Below are 24826 nucleotides of genomic sequence, written 5' to 3' on the forward strand. Positions count from 1 at the left end.
GTAAATGTAAAAAAAGTTCTTCACCGTAAATTTTACGATTAATAGGATGGACAGACTACTGCCGGTTCTTTTACAGTAATTTTAGAAGGAAAATTCTAACAATGTATAAAGTATGAATAAGTCATTCTCAGAAGAAAAAGAAGATTAAATTCAATGATAAGAAATTATGATCATTTAAATACTTCTTTTCTTGTAACATACTGCTTTTTTATCGATTGATGATACAACATATTCAATGTTGAAACATAAAAATTTATAAGTTTATTATTATTTGTGGTTAAAACAAAATAATTTGCATTTGTATCACTTAAAACTAATGATATTTTTAATATTAGTCGGGCACTGAAAGTTTAAAATATATTAAAATCGATTTAAAAAAAAAGCAAAAAAACACGATACGTTTTATATCAGGTTCAGATAGGACATTTAAGCTGTGCCGGCCAGGTGGCCGAGCGGTTAGCGCGCCTGACTGCGAAGCCAATGGCTGCGGGTTCGAATCTCGCTCTGGGCATGCATGTTTCTCTCTCTTGTGTCGTCCTCTGTAGTGTGTGATGCCCTATAAACGGGTTGTGGCAGTGTGGCGTGGGCAATGTTACTCGCCTCCTTGACTTTGGTTCACAGGTGCCCATGCGAAATGAGTAACAACTCTGGCATCCTCTAAGGCTAAACGAATAAAGTTCAGTGCCTGCCATTGGAAGAAAAAAAACGATTTAAGTGGAATAGCGGATTTTTCTTCTTCCTTTTTTTATAATTTCGAGAGATTTGTTTTCAGAAAAGCAGAGGGCAACTAAAAACTCATGTTGAGTAAATACATTGAATATCCTATTTAATTTATGAAGAAAAAAAAATTTTGAATTGTTTTGGCCTTTTGTTAAAAATTAAAAAAAGTAATATGGTATTTTGGATATAATTTTAAAATTCTCTCAAAAATTAAAGCATTCGTGCAACAGCTCTCATTGTAGGCCGGGGGGTCGTAGGCTCCACAATTTCGTAGCGAACAGCATGATTGTGACAAAGTGGTCAGAAAAGCTGGTACCTATCGTTCTGAAGCTGGGTGGACTCCAAGCAGCCACTGGGAGCTGAACCCCAGTCCATCACAATGACAGTTCGGTACCTTAACCACCTAGAATGCTCTTATGCAACAAAAATATGCTCGAATACAACTAAAATACTAATAAAACTTTTTCTACAATGTTGAAGGATAAGAATTTTAAAAAAAATTTCGAAGTTTTTATGTAAATTGGATTATTTTATGCAAAAGATTTCATAATAATTTAAGCAGCATTCGGTATTTAATAAATTACAGAAATAAATTTAAAAAAAGAAGAAGTAGTGATATTAAAATATATAAAAATGAATTTTTCTATACTTACTTAGCACTTACAGAAAAGAAGAAAAATATTGCCTTCGAAAAATCATTCTGATTCGAAGAATGTTTTTTACAAAAATAATATTTCTTCGAGAATCGAAGAAGGGAGTTTTTTACTTATTTAAAAGACCTGAATTATTCATTAATGTTTTAATTTTTTTCACAGAATTTTCAGTAACAAGGTATCTAATTAAACTCTGGAGACAGTGCATTTATATCTTAATTAAGGCAGTTTCTATGCAAGTGCCTTTTTTAAACGAAGAAAAAGCATATTAGATTTTAACGATGTATTTAATTTAAAAAAAAAGCAACATAGAAGTTCAGCTTGATTCTTAAGATATAATAGTAAAATAATAAATGTCTATTTGACTACATGGTTTGACTAAAAGTAATTTAAATTTAAATTTTTAAAAAAACTCCTCTGAAAACATTTTACATGTAGCTTTTAAAAAACCAATTATGATTATAATAATTAAAAATTTCTTTCATGCAATAACTTACGAGAAGAAGTGATTCTATGGAAAGTTCTTATAATTGAAAATATAAAGACATTATATATTTATAATATAAAATAAGATATATCTATTAACCTTTTGGAATTTTTACTAAGCATATTTTTCATTATTTTGCTATAATTTATGTCTAAATAAGTGAAAAATATTATGTTTAGCAATTCAGTAATTTGTGGTTATGAAATATAGCATGAAACACCAGTTTCTTTTTCCGCGTCAAAAGTAAAACTTTCCAATCATATCTAACTTCCAAACAATATTTTTTCTAAATTTGCACTCATTTGCAGTTATTTAGATCTAAAAGAGAAACAGTTATGCATCATTAATATTATTTTTAATTTAAAAAATCAATTATTGATAAATTTTCGAATTTAAATCACAAAAAAGAAAAAAAATTTCAAACTACTTTTTTCGGATTTTTTATTTTAGGACAAATATAATTCCGATAATCTAACAGATTTTTAGTAAATATTCGACTGTTTTTTATAATCAAAAATTATCAAAACATATTTTTGCTATTAATTAGAAGGTCAGATAAAAAATATCTAAAAGGGACACCGGTGTCCCATCTACGTCAAAGGGTTAAAATGTAATCAAACCAATTATATACAAAATTACTTTATTTACGAGCTCTTTTGTCTTGAGAGACAAGTTAAATCATACAAAGCCTTGTGAAAGAATTCTTAACTGTCGAAACTTTGTAGCCCTATCAACCATAATTAAAATGTAATTAAAGTATAAAATAGCGTGTATCAACCTTGTCTGGTTTACGCAAAATCCAACAATCAATAGCAGAATAACTACCTATGCTCAACATTCTCTGCGCAGCCTACGGCGCTTTTAACTTTGTTTTTCGGAGCTCTGTCGCCAAGGTAGATAAAACAGCCACAGTTTAAGTGACTTACGCTTGAGCAAAGCTATGGTTTTGTACTCAATATAAACATCTTGCGGTGAAGAATTATCTGGGTTTTAGAACGGATAAATAACTTAATTATTATAATAGTTATTAAACTTCTTTAAAAATCGCCTATATGAAAATTATCAAATTCACTCCCTAATTCTTAGTTTTAGCACATTTTAATCAGCCCACATAATGTAGTATTGGGGTAGTTTTTCAAATATTAAAAAATTAGGCCACAAACGCTTTTTATTTATACAAAACTGTGGCTTTTCACCATATTGACGCTTTGCGCCATTTTCAAAATAAAGATAGGGTAAACTTGACCAAACAGCTATGAGTAACTTTTGCAAACTCACAGCAGATATGAAAATAGCATATTATTCGCAAAAAAGCACCATTTCATATGACGGCTCATATGCAGCCCCACCTTCAAACGAAAAAATAATTATTTGAAAACTACACATAATTTGAAATGCAATATTTTTTTTCACATTATTTTCAATTAACTATAAGAAATATAATCAAAATAAAATCTCTAAACATGAAAGATTTGTTTGGGTACATAAAATTTAAATAATTTATTTGTTAATTAAAATTAAATCTCAATCTCAAATTCCTTTGAGAAATTCTAGAAACCATGTGACTTAGTTAATAAAAGAAAAAGTCATGTGGAACAATTTTAATTTTTCATTTTGAAAATACATATTGTAAATATTAATAATAAATTTTTAACAATATGTCTTTCTATATATTATACGTCAATAATACTTATTTTTTATATGCCAATAAATAATACTAAGATACTTTTCTGTTTTATATTTTTTACTAAATGTGTGATAATACGAACTTTAGTTTTGAAAACCGAAATTTCCTGCTATCATATGAACGAAAAAGTTACCAAATGAATGATTTTAATACCGTATATGTCAGTTTTGTTAATTAGAATTAAAAATAAAAATAATTAATCAACAGAAATGTCATTATATTACAGTACGGTAATTCTACCGCAAAATATTCTTCGGACTTGATTGCACAATACTGAGCAGCGATCGATCAGGAGATAGAGCGTTCGCCTTCTAATGAGGTGAATTAGGTTCGAATCCCAACGAGGGCTGGTGGATACGAATTCCACATCCGGCTTGCACCGACCACAGTGATGACGCGAAATATCCTCAGTGGCAGACGGATCATGGGTTAGAGCCCCCTTGCCTACAGGCTGTTCTCGTTGTCTTCATCTCCATGTAACGCAAATGAGGGTTATTTACATCAAAAAACCCTCCACGAAGACAAACTTCTCCCATCCATTAGTTCCCTTGTCTTCTGGATTAGGTTCAAAATTACAAGGATACGTAGTTGGACATAAGTAGTCGTAAACCCAAAAATTGAGTCGGCTGTTGAACGCCGGTTATAAAATAAAATAAAATACACTACGGCTCAAGGTAAATTATTTAACACCTTTTTCAGAACATTAATTTATGGTTCATCGTTTGTTTGAACTTTTATCAGGAATTGAGATTCTTTACTAATATGACTAAACTTTGGAATAAAAATGTTCGCGAAATAAGAAGCTAAAGAGATAAGAGCAAGGAAAAAAGAAAAAACCACACAGCAAAGTAACTTATGTTAGTGTTTAAATATGACAGGCGTGCCCTTTTCGAAGTATTGTCAGTTTCGTGACATAAATATTATAGTAAAAACAGTACCACCCTTCAAATATGCCATTTTTATACATTCTTTTGATCTTTTACCTTTTGGTCTTTGAAGAACATATCTACAAAAATGCTTAATAGAATGCCATAAAATAAAGCAGGAAATAGCTGCCTATAAAAAAAATTGTCATAATCCACGCGAAAAGAGAAGATAAATAAAATTTTATTCTTGTTACAAAATGGATAGTTTAAGAACAGTTTAAAAATAAAGTACAAAAAGTTTCTGCCCATTTTGTTTTATTAGTATATAATTCTTGCACTTCATTTTTATTTGAAGACAACAGCATGTTTTTAAATAAGATATTGTTCTTAACATATAATTGAACAGGGTGCGTAACCAAATATTTTAACAAAAAATAGGTACCTTTTAAGTACTTCTTAAGCACTCAAAAATATTTTTAAGCACTATATACTATAGCAAAATGCAAAATAATTTTCAAAGACTTGATATGATCATGATAAAATAACTAGTTTCTGACAAAGAACTCTTTCCTTGATCATATTAGCCATTATAAAATTATCAAGAGATTTTTCGATTCGATATCAGAGGGTGAAAAGTGAAGCATGAAATAGAGAATATCTTGTAAAATGCAGCAGATGCACATGAGAGTGCAATAATCTCACCGAACCCAGCTCAGTACACGCACATGCAGACTCGCAAGTATTTCATCAAACATGTAAAATGATTGACTCTTTCATACGTTATGGACCGACGGTACACCGTAATAAATTGCTGTTGAATGAATTGTGAAAACGTTGAACAATGTGAAAAGCACGCTTTTGCGTAATATGTGGCCAGAATCGACATGGTTAAGGAAAAAAAAATCTCACTTTGGAAAAGGGAAAATTAAGCACTTTTTAATAACACCCACTGAAAAAAGCACCTTCAAGGGCTTTTAAAAACAAAAATTGAAAATAAGCACCTTTAAGTACTTTTTAAAAACTCTACGCACCACGTTGAATAATATAGAGCGTGTTGAACCGGCTGCTATCGATTTAACTTAATGTAAAGAAACTAAGTACAAAATCGAATAAAATTAAACTTATGGCAGTATACAATAAGAAAAAAATAGGGTCAAAACTACCAGTATATTTCAATGTTTTATAGATTTCTGAATGTAATAAGTATGCTGTCCTTAAGATAATCTTTATTCAATCTTCACACTAAATTAAATCGCTCACAGCCCCTACATAACAATGTACTGTTCTATTTCTCCTATGTTTCAAATTATGGAAATTAACAATTTAAAACTTTTTAAGGAAATTTATAAACTATAAACTAAAATATCAATGGATAAAATAAACCATTCATCTAAAAATTGTGAATTCAGGGTGCGTAGCCAAATTATTCAACAAAAAATAAGCACCTTCTTAGCACTAAATTAGGCAGGGTTGGAAAGTTTTTGACAATTGACGGTTTTATCTGGTTTTAACAATCATGTCAAAAAAAAAAATTTCTTTTGGCATTGTTTTTGACAATTGTCAAAATTTTTGAATTATGTAAATCGAATGGCGTTTTTATAAGTTACGGTCTGACGAAGCGCCGGAATAGATTGGGGTTGAATTAATTGTGAAAACGCTGAATGGAACAATGTTAACAGTGTCTTTCTACATAATTCGTCGCAAAAATCAACATGGTAAAGGAAAAATCTCAATTTGGAAAAGGGAAAATTAAGCACTTTTTAAAAACACCCAATGAAAAAAGCAACTTTAAGGGCTTTTAAAAAACGAAAATCTAAAATAAGCAGCTTTAAGCACTTTTTAAAAACGCTACGCACCCTGGAATTTAATGTTGGTTAAGAACTTTTATTAAGATTAATAAAAGAAATCTAAGCTAGGCTCTAATCATACCTACTTTTATTATGTGATTTATTATGTGAATTGTTACAAAAATTTACGTTGATAAAATAATTTCTCAACTAACATTTTAATTTTATCTCAACTGTACTTTAAGTGTGAGATAAATTCCATTAAAGCGTAACAAAATTCAACGGAAACCGTGTGTGTGAAACATTTAAAATAAGTAAGCACATGGTAAAAATGATCATTTTAATTAAAAATACAATAACGTGTATCTACAGGATAGTTAACATTTAAAATAATAAATATAATGATTACCAAATAAAAATCCGAAAAGAAGAGCCCTCTTTCTTGCTGTTCTATAAAGATTGTTTTTCCTTTATGACAGTATCACTGCGGAGAAAACAAAATAAGACCTAGACTAAGTATGTTTTTGCGTGAGAAAGGAATAAAATGTTTTTGTTTTTCGAATGACTGTTTCACTTTAGTCACGAGAAATACATTTCATGTTTGCTGAATAAAATAAAACCTCTGAGAGAAAGATAAATACTTTTAAACCATTGTTTTACAGTTAGAAAAGCTGGAATACTGTTGTATATAACATTTCAGCCAATGTTTTCAATCGGTATTTAAAATTTGTTTCGAAAATGAATGAATTCATTAACACATTACAGTACTCATGTGTTAAATATCTATAAATACCTTCATACGATTGTATAATCAACTAAAAGATGATATGAAAACAAAACTTTTTTTAGCGTTGCGTATTAAAATTATTACTTTATTATTTAATTCGTAATTAGATTCATTAAACTAAATTTATTTCACATTTTCACAATGCAAATACATTTATATTTAATTCTTTGAAACTATGCCAACGAATAAAAATACTTTCTTAAAGTTATGACAGTTTCAAAATTACAAACATATAAATTTTTCTTTGTTTTGAAGTATTTAACAAGATTGAATTTCAATTATTCTCATTCGTTTAAATCATCTTATTTCTTTTAACCACACAAAAAGGAAATGCACGCAGATGTCACAGGAAAAACTTTTAAAGTTTAAAGAATAAATTTAATTAAATAAGTTTAATTACAAGAAAGTGTTAGAAGAAGTTAATCGCCCAATGTCATTACTTCAATATCGGACAAAATTCAAATGGATTATTATTTAGCTTTAAAATTGTCTTCAACTATTAAGCAGGAATATCTACAGAATATTCTTTAATTCTTTAATTCAATTTACATTCTTTAAAAAGTAACCAAGTTTCAATAAAGATTAAATCATATTCTTGTATGCATTATTTCAAAACCACTTCTAAAAATTTTTTTTTTAATCTAAAAATAAATTTGAAGCTCGCAAATAGAACAGAATAAAAGCCTGTCTAAGACGTAGCGAGCAATTATTATAAAAGCAAAATTTACGCCCTCCATCCTAAATTATATGTTTTCCTTGTCTCAGATAATTGAATCATGGCGACTTTGGCGACAAGTTAACGTAAATATGCACAGCTGGAAATAAAAAAAATTTATCCAGCTCTGGATTTTAGCAAATAACTTGGACTTACAATAACAGGAAAAGAAAATCAGGATTGGTCACATCAAAATTTCTAAAAATACAGAAGCCTTGAGACGATGAGAAAATAATAAAAGTGGTGAAAGCTTCTAAAGCTCTTTTCTGGAACCTTTGACGCAAATGAGTATAAATTAAAAAGCATCCGTTGATAAAAGCTTTTAAATACAAGTGCATTATATTTCACGGCAATTTTTAAAGCCTTAAGCTCTTTCTTTTATGCCCTTTAAATTTTAAAATAAACTGCGTAATCTTTAGATTGTTTTCTTTTATTAGACCAGTCTTGTCATAAATGTGGTTCCCTAGGCCGAATGCCGATGCATGAATAGTGCCTTTTATGAAATTATTTTTGCATTTACTTTTATAGTAAGAACATAACAGCATCGCTAGTAAGTTAAAATTTAAAAGCTTGTCTCAGATTAAAATTAATATGTAGGAATACCTATTAAAATATGTAGATATTGGAATTTTTTCTTATGTAGATATAGGAATTTTATCTTATTTTAATTTAATCTTTACGCATGAAAATATTAATTAATTTAAATTGAATATGGTAACTGTATAAATTATTAATACCTAGAAATAGAAAAAAAAATCTATGAGTAGAAATAAATGGAATTGTAAGTAAGAAAATTGCATAAAAATATGAAAACAGTAATGGAAAAACGTTTTATAAAGCAGAAACTTTCTATATACATATATATATTTAGTCATGTCTAGAGATTATTACAGTGCTTAATTTGACGCTAGAAAGCTGCAATGGCTCAATGGTTTAATAAGGTGGCTAGTGTGCAATGCTTACCACATTCCCCTGGCCCACAATGGGCAGTTGCGGGAAAGCTTTGCTTTTTAGTTTGGTACCGTTATATTTATCATACTTAGATTAGATAAAAAGCTTTTTGAATAAACTGAAAAATAAATCATAGCACAAAAGTAAAGCACCGACTTTGGAGAAGATATATAATGCAAGCAGCTTGAATTTATTTCATTTTCCGTTAAATCTACACGCATATATCACTTGTGTTAATAATTAAAATGTAAGCATTTGTTCCGAAGAATACGAGGAGATATAAGGTTCTTTGTCACTTCGCTTTATTTATGCCGTTATAAGGAAATAGTATGATATATAACGCTATATTTGCATGTAATTATTTTCTTATTTTACTTATTCTTGTTAACATATTTATGCTTAATGAAATTGGAATCAATTACAAAGGAGGCTGGATAGAAATTTGAGTATCGTTCTGTTGCTAAACAGGAGTTATTTATCAAGCTTACTTTTCATAATGCGCAGTAAATTATATCGAATGCGAAACACGTGTCGATCTTTTAAACATAAATATTAAATGATCACTTTAGTTACAGAATGTCAGAAGTTATCACTGATAAAAAAATAAAGCTGTGCTTAATTCTATAAATGATGAAGCAAATTGAACTTGATGTTCCTTTACATTTTATTTTTGAATGCCAGAAAGAGAGAGAATCGAACTTAAAACCTGACATAAACTTAACTTCGAACTTAATGCGTTTTTTAAAACAATAAATGTTTGTTTTAAAAAAAAATTGTCTTCCAAAAGTGATTGTTTCAAAAATCGCAATTTATTTTATTATCAAAGAATAATTTTTATCATCATGAATATTACACAGATCAATGAATAATTTTTAACAGCAATCTTATCATTTTATCCAATATTTTTTTTAATTAATGACCTGTAGCAATATCTCAGTATCGTTTTTCTGAGAACTACTACATTGAAATTTAAAAATTTGGAATTTTTTTTTAAAATAAGTCAATAGGGTTTTATATTCTGGAGAAAAATGAAATAAATAAATAATCATAAGGTTCATAGAATCTCTCTCGAAAAACTGCGCCGTAAATTGCATCCAGCATTTGAGGCATGACAGGGGTCTGTCCAGGCATTTTGTGAAATTGAGAAAAAAATTACTCACATTCTTACAACCAGGGTCCCGCTTTCGTGAATTTGTGCAAATAGGGTCCGGTTATTGCAAAAATAAAATTTCAAGGAGTTTTTAAATTGTAAATAGATAAAAGATTATGCTCAGCACTGTAAAATTATAATAAAAAAATTATATTTTCAAAAATAAACAGCAATTGCTGCTTCTAAATTAGAGATGAAGCATACAAATATTTGGTATTTTGCGTATACTGCTGAACACAGACTATTCATTTCGGACGAATAATGGAAGAATCGTCTACCGAAGACAAAACTTAATTCGTTTACATCCATCTTTCTTGTTTTCTGCCCTGGGAAGGGTTTATTCAATTAACAAAACAATAATGAAGATAAACAAATCTGTGTAGGGTCCGATTAAAAGAAAAATCATTTTGTGAAGGGTCCGTTTTTAAGTTAAAATATTTTGTGAAGGGTCCGTTTTTATGAAAATATATTTTGTGAAGGGTCCGTTAACGGACCCAAATTTCTTCTAAACAGACCCCTGCAAGATTATTGATTTTCTGAGCATTTAAGAACGTTAATTAAACTGACATAAAAATAAACATACTACAAGACATTGCGCATCTGGTATAGGATGAAAAAAAGTGCATTATTTGAGGAATTTGGTGCAAAAATATCACAATTGAGTAGTTTCTCCACAAAATAATTTAGTGAAGGACAGTTTTTTTGTGCCTCAGTTTCAGTTTGTAAGCAAATTAAAAGGTTATTAGGCTAGCTAGGAAATGGAGACCGCTGAAAGGTATTTTCGGGTTATAACCTAACAGCTCACACAGAGCTATGGAGCTTACGCAGAAGACAATAAGAAAGTGAGGCTAAATCCCAGAATGTGATAACAAAGAGTTTCAAAGCAAAGATATGATTGAAATAAAAAATAAAATTAAAAAAATCATTGTAGTGAAGGAAAAGAAACGACCAGAAAAAAATTATCAGATCTTCTTAACAACACATTATCTGTGTTTACATGTCCAAATCAATTGATACGTATCCTTAAAATGTAAATTATTTATAAAAAAAACTTTTTATCAATGAACGACAGACAAAAGCAATTTATCAGTTCACTCAACCCCCCCCTCACCTTTAAAGCTCATTAGCGGTGAATAACTGATATGTATTAAGATAAATATATCGGTTAGTAGATATGCATACATCATTTATAATCTACTATTTTTATAACTGAGTTGGTTAAAAACGGGATATAAGTTGCAAAGAGATAAGTTCAATTTTTTTATCATTGAAGTATGAACTCGAGAAAATAGTTAATGACTCATTAACATGATATTCTGTAATCAGTGATTCTTTTTTTTTTAACAGAAATGAAAAAAAACTATGAAACTATGTTTAAAAAAACTATGCTAGCATAAACGTATATAGAACAATAAGAAAATAATTACATGCAAATATAGCTTTATATATCATAAATAAAATGAAGTGACTAAGAACCTTAAATCTCCTCGTATTCTTCAGAATAAATGCTCAAATTTTAATTATTAACACAAGTGGAAAACTATAAAAAAATGACTAAAAGGAATTTTCTCCGTAGAACGGTAATTGATTTAATCTTTAAAAATATGAGTTTTGAAATCTGATGATCTATCATTTTGAGTTGCCAACAATTCGCGGAGAAATTCGGTCCGAAATGCAAAGTTAAATTTAAAAAATTTTAATTAATTTTTGATAAACGTCGCTAATTTGAAATTCGGTTAAGCTAATTTTTCGATAACTCGAGAAAATAAAAACTTCTGTGCATTCAATTTTAAAAAACTGTATTTTCGAACAAAAAAAAACGATTTTTTTTTCTTTCTGTAACTTAAATTTTTCCCCTCCAAAATTCTTCTTCTTCCCCAGCACTACAGCCTAGTGCAAGCCAAGGCTTTCTCAATTAGCTGCCTCCAGGCTTTGAGCTAGATTTTTCCACCTGTTTATTCTCAACAGTTTTAAGCCCTTCTCAACACTGTCCAACCATCTTGTAGCTGGTCTCCCTCTTCTTCTAGTTCCTTCAATTTTCGAAAAAGTAAGTTTTTTAACTAGGTTCAAATCTTCAAGCCGAAAAACATGCCCCAGCCATCTGATCCTGTAGGCCTTAATAACCCTCAAAATATTAGGTAATTTTTCCAAAATTAACATGGAAATATTTTGTATATTTTACAATGGAATGAGTATAGTTAAGACATTTAAAACTGAGTTTCTATTTAAGAGCATGGGGAATTCTTTTTTATTGTTTCATTATCCTTTTTTAAGTCATTTTCCATGCATTGATAACCATCTCATCTCTTCCACTGTCTTTTTCACGCACTCTCTAAGACATATTAGACTTAAAGGGATTTGGTGGTTATGGACCTTTTAAAGTTTAGTGTCCACTTAAGAGTATTACCGACAAAAAATAACATTCCTTTCATTTTCACAACAATGGAATGAATCTTTACATTAATATTTTTGCATAATCTTTGTTTTAATTAAAAATATTTATTACTTTTTAATAAAGCATGTAAAAACGTTTTTTTTTTCTTTCGTTTCACTGCTGATAAAACGTGATATTTTGAAGTTTTAAACCATTTCCTAAATATTCAATATTGAGATTTGACTATGATTTAAAAAAAAAAACTTTATTATTGAAAATAATTCTGAAAAGAATTTTTTTAGCTTAATCAGGGTGCGTTATTCACCAAAAAATAAGCACCTTTTAAGCATTTTTCAAGCACTCAAAAAAAATTTTAAGCACTTTAAAAAAATATCATAATTAGGCAGGGTTGGAAAGTTTTTGACTATTGACGTTTTTATCTTATTTTAACCGTCATGTCAAAAAAAAAACTTTTGGCATTGTTTTTTACAATTGTCAAAAATTATGAAATTTTGAATCATGTAAAACGAATAACGTTTTCATACGCTACGGACTGACAATACGCCGAAATAGATTGGGATTGAATCAATTGTGAAAACATTGAATAGGAACAATGTGAACTGTGTCTTTTTGCATAATTCGAAGCGAAAATCAACATGGTAAAGGAAAAATCTCATTTCGAAAAAGGGAAAAATTAAGCACTTTTTAAAAACGCCCAATGAAAAAAGCACCTTCAAGGGCTTTTAAAAAACGAAAATCGAAAATAATCACCTTTAAGCACGCTACGCACCCCACTAAGAATTACTTTTGCAAAGCATGCAATTTTTCTTTCGAGCCCCATAAGCCAGCAGACTTTTAGGAGATTTGAGGCTCAATATTTATGACTTGAAATAGCAAAAATTCAAGAGCCGCACGATTTTTATATTCTTCTTCAAACCTGAGTTCAGAATTTTTTGAAAGATGTTTTAAAACTCGTTTTCCTCGTACATCTTTCATCAAATTTCAATAACTGTTTTCTTTTTTTCCTCACACAAACTTTTGATAAGGATTCTAAAAATATACATTAAGGACAGCGATTACAGAACACCCTGCATTTGTCGAGTAAAATAAAATGTCCTTTTTTACAAAAATGTTCTTTAAAAAATGCTATCTCTAGTCAAGAAAATAAAATAAATTATTAGAAATAAATTATTAGCAAAAATAAAATTATTGCTAATAATCGTAATGCAAAGATAAAAAACTATTTTGAACATTAAAAAAAGAATCCGAAAACTATATTTTTAAGCTTTGAATCCATCTCTTCTTACCATGTAACAAATAAAATTAACATGATACGAAACCTGTTGAATTAAGGTCAAATAGCGTATCTTTTATTTTTAATCAAGAATCGAATAACAAATGTTACAATTCCAGAAAAATCTCGCACACTTATCAGAACAGAAAGATAACGCCAAGCAATAATACGGCCAAATTACACACATGTGTATCATTTAAAAAAAAATTTTAAACATTAACAAGACAAAAGTTGATTGAATGATAAAATAATTGTTTGAAATTTTTGAATTAAATAAAAACGTTAAAGAGATATTGATTTTACAGAAAATTATTTTCAGAATTCTCGTAATTTCAAAATCTTCAAAATCACCCAATTTTAATACACAGCCAAATTACGCACAAGCGTATCATTGAAGAAAAAAAATTTTTTTTATTCATTAACTTGAGAAGACAAAAGTTGATTGATTGATAAAATAATTGCTTGAAATTTTTGAATTAAATAAAAACGTTAAAGAGATATTGATTTTACAGAAAATTATTTTCAGAATTCTCGTAATTTCAGAATCTTCAAAATCACCCAATTTTAATACACGGCCAAATTACACACATGTGTATCATTGAAAAAAAATTTTTTTTTTATTCATTAACTTGTTAAGACAAAAGTTGATTAATTGATAAAATAACTGTTTGAAATTTTTGAATTAAATAAAAACGTTAAAGAGATATTGATTTTACAGAAAATTATTTTCAGAATTCTCGTAATTTCAGAATCTTCAAAATCACCCAATTTTAATACACGGCCAAATTACACACATGTGTATCATTGAAAAAAAAAACATTTTTATTCATTAACTTGTGAAGACAAAAGTTGATTGATTGATAAAATAATTGTTTGAAATTTTTGAATTAAATAGAAACGTTAGAGAGTTATTGATTTTACAGAAAATAATTTTCATAACTCTTATTACGGCTTCAGAATCAAAAAATCACTTAATTTTAATACACGGTCAAATTACACACATGTGTATCATTAGAAAAACGAAAAAAAAATTTAATTCATTAACTTGTTAAGACAAATATTGACTGACTGATAAAATAATTGCTTAAAATCTTTGAATTAAATAGAAACGTTAGAGAGTTGTTGATTTTACAGAAAACTGTTTTCATAACTCTCATAATGATTTCAGAATCTTCAAAATTACCTAATTTTCATTTGGAAAGTGGGGAATAAAGATACTAAAAATAAACTAAGGAAATATCTTTACATTATGGGTCGAAAATAAATATTAAAATGAGGGGGAGGGGTGAAAAATAACAAATATAACAATGCATCGAAATATAACAAAATATTAGCCAAGTTGGCGAGATTCAACCTGTCAAAAATTCTTAATTTGCTGGAGGAAACTAAGACGAAGGCTCTCAAGTTTCATCTGTTAATCTAATAAGTTTTGTTATTTTGCATAACCGCCATCTTGCCTTCAGTAATGATTAGACAGGTGTCATAACGTATATGATTTATTTACTTTAGTTTTAACAAGAATTCCCTTAAGGCAATTCCTGCCAAGAATTCCACAATTGTATTAAGGGTGGTGGTAACGGAACATTCCGTATAAATTTGAAATGGCATTGCAGCAAAAGAAATCATATAACGAGTATGATTAATACCTTCAAAAAATTTCAGGTCGAGTTCTCGCTGTAAAAGAAGCTTCTCCATTTCAATAAATTTGCAGTCAGCATGGGAACTGAAAATAAAACCACTTATTATTTCCTCTTCTTTTTCATCAAATGCACTACACCCTACAACTGACCAAGACGGTCTCGGTAGCTTCCTTTAATAACGAAACCCATCAGACGTCATTGTCCGCCAACGACTAACTTTTAATGTCTTAAGATCCACCTTCACAAACTTGTAATCGTATAGTTTGATTACAAGTAATCACAATTACGTGTAACCAAATTACATGTAATCAAATTACGTGTAATGTAACATTAATTTGATTACATGTAATCAAATTACATGTAATCATGATTACATGTAATAAGATATTTTGATTACTTGTAATCATAATTACCCGTAATCATTTTTGTTGTGATTACTTGTAATCGAAATTACTTGGAATCATGATTACAGTTGTAATCCAAATTTTGATTACAGCTGTAATCACGATTACAAGTAATTGATTACGATAATCAACTATGTAATCATGATTACAGCTGTAAACAAACTTTGTAATCATGATTACAGCTGTAATCAAACTTTGTAATCATGATTACAAGTAATTGATTACTGTAATTGAAAAATGTAATCGATTACATTTTCGCTCCACTGTGATGTAATCAAAAACTTTGATTACTTGTAATCGTGATTACAAGTAATTGATTACATAGCTGTAATTATCTGTAATCAATTACAGTTGTAATCGATTACTGTAATCGACGGCCAACTCTGCTTCACACTCTAATCATCTAGTGCGAGTAACCTTTTTAAGGGGGTTCGAGTTATCACATCTAAAAATATGCCAAAACCGTCAGATATAAGATTTGATGATTATGGCAATATTACGTTGTTAATATTTTTTATAGACTTCGTGAGTAAACGAAATTCTTCATATGTCATTTTCTTTTATTGGGCCAAATATTTTTCCTCTTTCGAAGATTTTATGTCTGCATTCGTATATTTTTGATCATGAAGATCATTCACTGCCACAGAATATGATAGGTCTAAAAATAGTTGTAGAAATATTTATTTTGGCTTAAAATTTAAGTAGTTTAGAGTTTAACCAATTTTTTAAGACGTGGTAGTATCTTTTTATTTTATATTATATCGTTCGTTGAACAGCCGACCTAACTTTTTTGGGTTTACGACTTCTAATGTTCAACTCCGTAGCCTTGTAATTTTGAATCCACTCCAGAAGACAAGGGAACTCCTGGATCGAGTATTGGGAGAAATTCGCCTTCGCGGAGGACTTTTTGATGGAGCAAATCCGCATTTGCGTTACATGGAGAGAAAGATCACGAGAACCTCACACGGTTAACCTGACGGCAAGGGGACTCTAACCCATGATCCGTCTACCGCTGAGGATATTTCACATCAGCACTGTGATCGGATGCGGAATTTGTATCGACTGGGATTCGAATCCGGTTCGTCGCATTGGAAGGCGAACTCTCTATCCCCTGACCCATCACGGCTCATGGAAGTATCTTTATAACTTTAAATAATGTATTGTCAATTTCAAATTTAATATTATTATCCTTAGAAATTTACTACCGAGGTACGTAAATTAAGCAAGGCTTTCGAAAGCATATGATTCCATATGCAGTGAGAGGGATGTAATAGTTGTATGTTGCAATTAATATTCGTTGAGAAAGTCCTCCTCGGTGGTCAAATCAGTGTCCAGCTAGTTAGGAATTGCCTAGATCTCAATAAAAATAATAATAAAAAAATACGGTCTAAATTTACACTTAGAATTCGTATAAGGTGTTTCTTTACTAAGAAACGCTGATATGCAAAAAAAAAAAAAAAAATGAGTAAACGCATTAAAAAAATATCAATTCATATCTTCTGAATAAAAGGTTTACATGCAAATTAACAAAAAAAATTTCTGCGCTCGCATCTCTAATAATATAATGTAATTACATTTATTTTACGTCACAATAAATGAAACTCTGCATTTTTATAAAATTTTCATAGTGGTCTCAGCAATAATTCTTACCAAGGACATCCCAAACAGCAAGGGCTAAACATAGTTATTATCTTTTCGAATTTCACCACGTATGAATAATTAAAAAAAAATATACATTTAATTCTACAAATTAATACTTTAAATTTCAATATACTTCAACAAAGTTTTTTTTTATTAAGGTCATAAATATAATCCATTAAAAAGTTAAAGCAACCCAAATAGGATCCAGCTTTCAGGCTATTTTACTGCTATGGATATTTTAAACAATAAAGCCATGTATTTCAAACATTTGTCGATTAATGGAAACTGTTATTCAATTTAGTGCCTCAATTCAATTCAGCAAACTGCTATTCTATTATGTTCACCGAAAAAATTCTTAGGGATCTATTGAAGTTATAACAATACAGAGTGTTCCGTAAAGAACGCCCTTCATATGTATTTTTAGAATCCTTATCGAAATTGGAAACAAAAAAGCACACACGTTGGATGTCATAAATTAATATTTAAGCGAGGGAGAAAAACACAATGGAAATCTAATAAATCACAGTACAGGAAGCGAGTGCAATAAACAACACGACAGGTTTAATTGCGGGGGGGACAGTACTTGAAAGACGGTTATTGGAAACACCTTTAAATTTCAACCTCTAATTAAAATTAAACCTGTTTTGATGAGTATTACGTCTACCATTCGCTACTGTAATTTGACAGATTTCAATAGAATTTTTGTCTCTTCCTCGCTCTTAATTATTAGATTTCAACTACTACCGTGTACTTTTAAAAAGGGTTCAAAAAATACATATCTACGGTCTTTATGAAACAACCGGTATATTCCATACTCGAAAATTTTCAAAGAGAAAACAATAAAATTAAGGTTTTAGCAAAAGCTGAAACGAATGAAAATAACCCTAACTAAAAGTGATCCACTTTCTAACAAATCTTGCATTTCTGCATGCTTCAAATACCAACGATATAAGTATAATTAGTTAATACAGTTAATTCTCTGAAGAACACAAACCTCAGTAAGTACTCACACTAAGTTGCAGAACACTAACCTTAGAAAAAATACGAATATAGGTTAGTCAAATAGTAAAACTTAAAGCCCAACGTTAACTTTTACTTATTAACTGCGTAACAGTTCTTAAAGCAGTTAACAGTTCTTCATGGAGGCTAAGGTGCCACATTTTCATGATCAACGGCATGATTGTGGTAATGTAGTTAGTATTGCGCGCAGGCCACCTTTATTTCCCAGACAAACTGCTACCCATTGAGGGAAACGAACCCCAGTGCTTAACAACGACAGTTCAACGCCTTAACCACTGAGCTACCGCGACTCAAGTTAAAAAGAAAAACATTCGAGGATATTTCCTTACCGTGAACTGTCGTGCCAACTACATTCGCCAAGGCGCCAAATGGATTTCAAACTTGCTAATTAAGAAAAAAATGCAGAGGTTTTCCCGGGGGTGGCTACGAGTTATATCCTTAGGGTTGGGCCCCATCTGTGATTTTCTTTTTTCTCTACCCGAAAGTTGCCAAGATTTGGAAATTGTTCTGCCGCAAATCACGACACGGAAATCTTCCCAAACATGCAAAGGGCTTATTGTAATAAAATAACTGACCATATTGTCTACACTTTAAATTCATTAAAAAAATTATTACATTTTTAAAAGAGAGTTGAAATTTCTATGGAAAAGATAACATTTTAGGCTCATCTAACATCGATTTATTTTCGCAAATTATTTCAGTGTAGGAGATGGTTGAAAGATTTTTCTTGGAAGGCTCCAAAACCATTTGGCAAAATAAAAGCACCAAATACTGCTGCCAATAGTGGCTATGCAATAGTTAACATCGCGAATGGGGCGGAACCTCCTAACTGTTTCGGTTTGAATGTTTATATTTGCTTCATGAGTAAAGTGATCTCCGAAGCAAGGTATAGTGCGGCTTTCAGGAGAACTCCTCCAGACAACCGTCTCGTGTCGTGGCGGGTACTATGGTTACGAGGAAAAGTCACTTCGAATAGGGGTGTAGAGTGTATAGTTTTGTCTTAATCTTGGCATAGGTGGTCGTGAGTACCTAAACCAGTCGACACCTTCTTTCCTTCATTTCACACCCATTAGAAATGTGCTCTCGCTTGTTACCATAGCAGCAGACAGTCCTAGACTTTTAGTCTGGAGGAGTTCTCCTCGAAGTCGCACTCTAAGAGGTTCAACGGTTCTATTACGTAACAAGTTTAGCTTTGTGTATGCTTGAGAAAAGGAAAACCTCTTTTTATGCTTTGGAACCAGTTTTTGTTCATATTCAGAACAATGAGGTAGCAGCATTATGAGGAAAATATTTACGTTTTGGCTTTAAACTAAGTTAAGTTGGCTTGGTTACGTCGCAAAATGAAAATTTGACTAGTTGTCACTATATTTGATATTAATTGTAAAACATTACCCAGATAAATATTTTAGAAATGCTACTTAGTGATCTCCAGAAACTTAAAAAAAAGTTAGCAAAATCACTTAATTCTTCTGAAAAAGTTTTTGTTTTTGTTGTTCATTTACGTCGCACTCGAGCTGCACAATGGGCTATTGGCGACGGTCTGGGAAACATCCCTGGAGGATGATCCGAAGACATGCCATCACAATTTTGATCCTCTGCAGAGGGGATGGCACCCCCGCTTCGGTAGCCCGACAAACTGCACGCGAAGTAGAGCACTTTACGGTAGAACAGTTTAACGAGGATCAATACCACACACCCTCGGACCCTAAGCAGGATAATCCAAGTGTTCACCCACCCGCACACTGACAGTAGCCAGTGATGCTTGACTTCGATGATCTGCTGGGAACCGTGTCTTAACGATCGCGGGACTTCAAAAAGTCGATGGAAAATTGGAAAAGCGGTGTAAAAAGATTGAAGAAACAAAATATTCTGACTGAAAAAGTAAAAACGTTTTTAGAGCTTATGGTTAAGAAATAATGAGGGGATTTTTCGCTGGTTGCATCGTCATATGAAATGAAACAACACATTTTAGCACCACGCTATTTTTTTTTTAACTGTTGTTCGATTAGAACAGTTACAGTTATTCGTGAGCGAAAGGTTAATTTTGTACATCATCAGTCAGCGTCCTCTATCTTAAATATAAAAAATATAGAATGTCAAGATGAAAAAAAGCCGCAATTTTGTGAAAGTTAAAAACGTTTGTGATATAATTTTTTAATATTTGAATAGTTACTTTAACTCAACACTGTTTGTGCTCATAAATGTTTGCAAAATTTCAAGCTAATCAATACTTTAAAAAAAAATATTTATTTTTAAAAAAAATGAAATATTTTTACCAAATCAGCGATTTATTTAAATTATTTGTATCTTTTATATAGATTGAACAATTCTTTTCACCTAGATAACATAGAAAGAATAAAATTCGCTCTGGGTTTAATGTACTTACATTATGGCTATTATATTTTTCTTAGCGAAAGAAAATCCATAACTATCCAAATGCCAAGTTTATGCATTTTTAAATTCTTTACAAATGGGTAAATATGGATTATTTATTTTTATCTTTAATTAAATACCAATTTTGAAAACGCTTTTTAACATTTTTAGCATTCTGTTGAACTTAAAATAAGACTTAGCATTTTAAGAGGTAAATAGCGTGAAAAATATACACGAATAAATATTTTTTTATAAATTATTCTTAATTGGTATTCAAGCTTGGATAAAAGCTATGCCCCATTTAATAGCGGAAATTAATGTATTATAGTTAAAAATCTATCTACTAGTAGTACTATCTTTTCTAGCGTGCATCAGCATTTTTTTTAATATTTTCTTTAATGATCAATAAATTTAGTTAAAGATAAATCTAAGCTAAACTCAAACCGCCGACAGGGCTGTGTAGGCGTCAGGGAACTGACCTTGCATCGAAAAGCTTCTGGGTTCGAATCCCGAAAAAGGCACGGATGTTCTTTCATTCTCTGTACTATCTGTCCTTACTGTGGGAGCAACGTTGACCCACCTAATATGGCGCCCCTGAAAGAGCAGATCTGCCCTGTAAAATACCTGAATCGACGAAATGTTGACACAGGTTGGCAGTGGAAATAAAAAAAAATTAATATACCAAGGGGCGTATATAAAAATACCTGCAATCTTCAGATTAACATCATGACTAGAAGGAGGGCTAGATATGAATAAGTTTAAAAACTCCTGCCTATGGACTCAATCCTTTGATTGCGAGTATCTCAAACGTGTCAGATTTTCTGATGTGTGTGTGCGTAAAACGAGAAAGAAAAAAAGTTAATAAGAAAAATAATGACGAAAAAATAGTTAAAATTTTTATAAACTTAGAAAAAGAATTCAAATTTAAAAAATAGAGGAGTCAAAACAACTAAAAGATATAATCTTGTCGTCAGCTCAATCGATTATATCCGCAAGATAGTTCTTTTTAATATTGTATTAATGTAAAGCAAAATATATCGACACAATAAATAGTGTGAGGAGAAACCCCCCCCCCAAAAAAAAACACTAAAATTCAAAAGAATCCAGATCAAGACAAAAATTTAAGAAAAATACTAATTAAAACACAAATAGGAATATAAAACTAGGAGGGAGGACAGACGTACACGTATATAACTGACATCCTCCAAAAATGATTTAAAATCATTTTCGTAACTAAGTTGCCAGATTACAAAATATGAAATTAAAACCAAAATAAAGACAGTAGGAATATATTTTTTAGGTCGTGTTCCTACTGAAGTACAGAACCGCATTTGATCTGTCGTTACCTTGGATTGGCCAGAAACTGGATTTGCGAACGGTAATTATATTATACTGGATAACTCAAAGTTTATAATTAATAAAAGGTTGAACTTAAATATAACATTATAATCTCGATGATTTTTTAGAGAAATTATTAATATTTAGTGAAAAGATTTTAATTAAATTAGAAGGGGTTTTTTTTTAGCAACAGATTTGCCCAAATTGGATTTGTTGCACATAATATATCAGATGGATATATTGCAGTCATATAGGGAATACATCTTAAGAATTTTAAATTAAATGGACATCCTCTATCAAAATGTAACCGCATAGTATAATGCACCCTTCTCCGAAATCAAACTATGAACATCAATGGCCTAGAATCAAGTTAATTATACTCTAAAGGTGTTACAAACGCTCGTATCTTCTCGATATTGCGACCCTCTCATTGATATTGTAAAAGGTGATGTTCATTACTTTAATTGATCCACAACTATTCTTAAAGATATAACTGAAATGGACTTTTATGATGTTGATCCTTATAAGTAGATAATTCCACTTTTAATTAAAACCTAAATGAATAAAAATTACAATTAGTTTTAAATAGTATAGATTTTTCAAGACCAATTTTTAATAAATTTTATATTGTAATTTTTTTTCAAGAATTATTGAAAACAATTTATTGAAATAAATCTATAAGGAACTTTATTTTACATGATTTAACTTTAAATCTAATTCAACCTGAAATTTATTTTAATAAAATTAAAAATTAGATATTATGAACAAATAATAAATATTTAAAACTGTTTAAGAAAACTGCAAGTGAAAAAAAATTATAAAGCATATTCCTTTAACTTACTTACCAAAACGTTTCACACGAAAGCCCCGCTATGGTCGCCACGTTTAAGCCAATCCAAGAAAACAAATAAAATAGAAAAAGAGCGAATCTATGAGGCAATTCCTAATCCGATTTTCGATGAAGGGAAAATAATCAATTATAAAACGTTGTCACATGCAAATTTAAAAAAGTATGTTTATACAGTCACATTTCTCGATTTTTATGAGTACTGGATATTTTCCAAACAAAGAATGTCCACTTATGCACAACGAAATTCATAAATGTAACAAAATTTCTAATTGCCAAATAGTCTAAAAAATTCTATCTATAGGGAGCAAAGATTAACCATTCTATAGCTCCAAGGAAAGAAAGCAGATGCACGTGGGATAAACTGCTGTTATGTTCTCTTCTTCTCTCCTCGCTAAACCGACCCAGAGACACACCTACCAAATCAGCCGACATACTGAGCATGCGCAGGGAAGCTCTATTCACGATACACTTTAGCTGCCTTCTTTACAGCTTCCATCCACATCGTTTATGTTTTTGCCATTCTAAGTGTATCTATATTTTTCGTTTTATTAATATTCCGTTTTATTTTTAACCTCATTAACTCTTGAAATGTTAATGAGAAGCTCTGTGAAGCTTATTCTCCTAATTATTTTAGTAGGAATGATATCGTTTTATGCTTTCATAAAAAAACTATTTTTTGTAAATCGTTTTCATCTTGAAGAATACGAATTAGTTGCTATGTGTGGCAATGAAATTTTTCCCTTTGGCAAAGAAAACGGCTTACGGTCCATTTCTCTTTCTCCAGAAGAATTTTTAATTGTTATTTTTTCACTGTTGAAAGTAAAGTTTATTCATTTTATTAATTATTGCTCTATTTAGCATTTTACAATTCAGCAAATTTAATTTTTTTTTTGCCAATTAAATAACAATATTTGAAAAATATAATAATTTTGCTTAAGTTATATTCATTCTATTCCAATGATTTCATCTGAAATTACGATCCATAAATAGATATAGAAGCATAATATAAACTAATCGTTTTATAGATCAAAATGCTTTATTTTGCTTTCAGGCACTGGATTTAATTTATCTTCAATTCAATTAACATTATTAATTACATTAATTGAATTAGATATTAGTACGTTAATTAACATTACAATTTCAATTAACATTACTCCAAATCACAAGACAAATTCATTCGATTTCATATTCATTTATGGTTTATTTCTGTTTTTAAATTAAATAAATGTCAATTTCATTTATTACTTTAAATGTACTCATTTTGTTTATAAACTTGCAAGGGTCCGATACCCAAAAGAAAACAAATTTTACTGCGTACATTAAAACTTCAAATAATTTAAAACTCACAACAATTGAGCAAGCGTTTTAAAAATTATAAAAAATTTTACAACACGTTGTATCCATTTAGCCAATATATTTTGAATTCTTTCTTTTGATTTTGCTCAAAAGTAAATGTAGAAAATGTTATTATGTAAATATAAATGAATATCTTTAGGTTATCAATAAGCAAATAAAAAATACGTAAAAATAAAAAAAGGGGGGGGGGATTTAAAAAATAGAAAATTTTTTATTTTTTGAAATTTAAAAAAAAATTGAACAATGTTACGAATTTAAAGACATATAAATAATTTATTGTTAGTTAAAAGTGCTTGAAAAGCATCCAAAAATGGTTTATCTTATTTTTTATTTAAAACGAAACAATTCTGGCGTACTTCGATTTTTAATCATATTTATAGAACTTTATTGTGTTCTTTATCAATCATATCAGCGATTAAATGGGGTTAAGATATATTAAACTGGGTAAACAAATTATTTTATAGATTAAAACTCTTTCTTTTTAAATGTAGCTTGAAGTTTTAATTTGGAGTAATTTTTTTAAAATTATAATTAAATTTTTTTAAATATTATAATTTCAATTAAAATTATACCATATTATGAAAAAGGTTAATTTCATTTAGATAATTTCATTCTAATTTAATATTTCTCTCATTAAAAGTTTTTAATTGTTTTAAAATTGATGTGAGAATAAAAACTTTTTTTCAGATGTATCTTACTTTTAGCTCATTGGTATTTCTTCTAATTTCATAAC

At 29.8% G+C, this 24826-nt stretch overlaps 1 protein-coding gene across 3 annotated transcripts in view; it reads right to left on the reverse strand.

The window, feature by feature from the left end:
* Positions 1-24826, reverse strand: part of LOC107442082 (5'-AMP-activated protein kinase subunit gamma-1) — a 158223-nt gene that overhangs the window by 128827 nt on the left and 4570 nt on the right. Inside the window, exons 1-2 of one of the 3 annotated variants that reach the window (XM_071180070.2) lie at positions 22733-23135; positions 15118-15194 (exon numbers count right to left, since the gene is read on the reverse strand). The exons of 1 other annotated variant lie outside the window; for it this stretch is intronic. The gene's annotated coding sequence lies outside the window, so the exon portion shown is untranslated. Of the gene's footprint in view, positions 1-15117; positions 15195-22732; positions 23467-24826 lie in introns of those variants that run through there. One more of the 3 variants, XM_043041592.3, reaches the window with a different exon arrangement.

The sequence above is a fragment of the Parasteatoda tepidariorum genome, chromosome 1 (genome assembly GCF_982258835.1).
Source record: "Parasteatoda tepidariorum strain Cologne lab strain chromosome 1, Ptep-v5.0, whole genome shotgun sequence".
Lineage (NCBI taxonomy): Eukaryota > Metazoa > Arthropoda > Arachnida > Araneae > Theridiidae > Parasteatoda > Parasteatoda tepidariorum.